We start from the raw sequence: 483 nt of genomic DNA, 5'->3' as shown, positions 1-483 counted from the left end.
GGGGCAGGGGGTCGGGAGAGGGGCTGCGGGTAATGAGGCAGCCCGTCACTCACGCTCCCTGAGGGGAAGGAAAATAGCGATCAGAAAGCCAGTACATGATCTACTTTCCTGAGAAGGAGCGCAGTGTAGGAGGCAAATCCTGATATTACAGTGATGGCTTTCTTAGAAGTGATAATAAGAACAAATTAAAAAAAGAAGCTGTGGATAACTCAACACGACGACTGCTGTTAGTCACAGCAAAGACAATAGCAAAACCCTTTGTAGATGGGAATGAAGAAGACCTGACTTCGCTCGGGGAGGAAAAAAGCCTTTCCAGTTTAATTAAACGTTTGCCTCGCATGTTTGGGAGAGGGGCCAGACGGCAGCACTCCCCAGTCCCAAAAGGGGTCTCAGAGCTCTGTAAGGGGGCCTGGCGCTGCTCGCGGAGTCCGGTTGTGGATGGGGGACCCGGACGGAGGAGCCCCAGGAAGGACTCTGACCCCA

Source organism: Phaethon lepturus, unplaced genomic scaffold, assembly GCF_000687285.1.
Source record: "Phaethon lepturus isolate BGI_N335 unplaced genomic scaffold, ASM68728v1 scaffold26053, whole genome shotgun sequence".
Classification (NCBI taxonomy): Eukaryota; Metazoa; Chordata; class Aves; order Phaethontiformes; family Phaethontidae; genus Phaethon; species Phaethon lepturus.
This window is presented reverse-complemented; position numbering follows the sequence as displayed.